The sequence below is a fragment of the Buceros rhinoceros genome, unplaced genomic scaffold (assembly GCF_000710305.1).
Source record: "Buceros rhinoceros silvestris isolate BGI_N320 unplaced genomic scaffold, ASM71030v1 scaffold12439, whole genome shotgun sequence".
NCBI lineage: Eukaryota > Metazoa > Chordata > Aves > Bucerotiformes > Bucerotidae > Buceros > Buceros rhinoceros.
This window is the reverse complement of record NW_010429811.1, coordinates 13,545-13,781: the sequence shown is the minus strand read 5'-3', so window position 1 is coordinate 13,781 and position 237 is coordinate 13,545.

Below are 237 nucleotides of genomic sequence, written 5' to 3'. Positions count from 1 at the left end.
CCTCTGGGCTTTATATTGAGGCTGAGTGGACTCAGAGACCCAAATCTTTTGGCTTCCAACAGTTCGATGAGGCACCTTAGAGGGGCTTCTGGATCCCTGAGCATCATTGAATCACAGACTGGTTTGGGTTGAAGGGACCTTCAAAGCTCACCCAGCCCAATCCCCTGCAGGGAGCAGGGACATCTGCACCCAGAGCAGGGGACTCAGAGCCCCAAGGGCCAACCTGACCTGGGAATG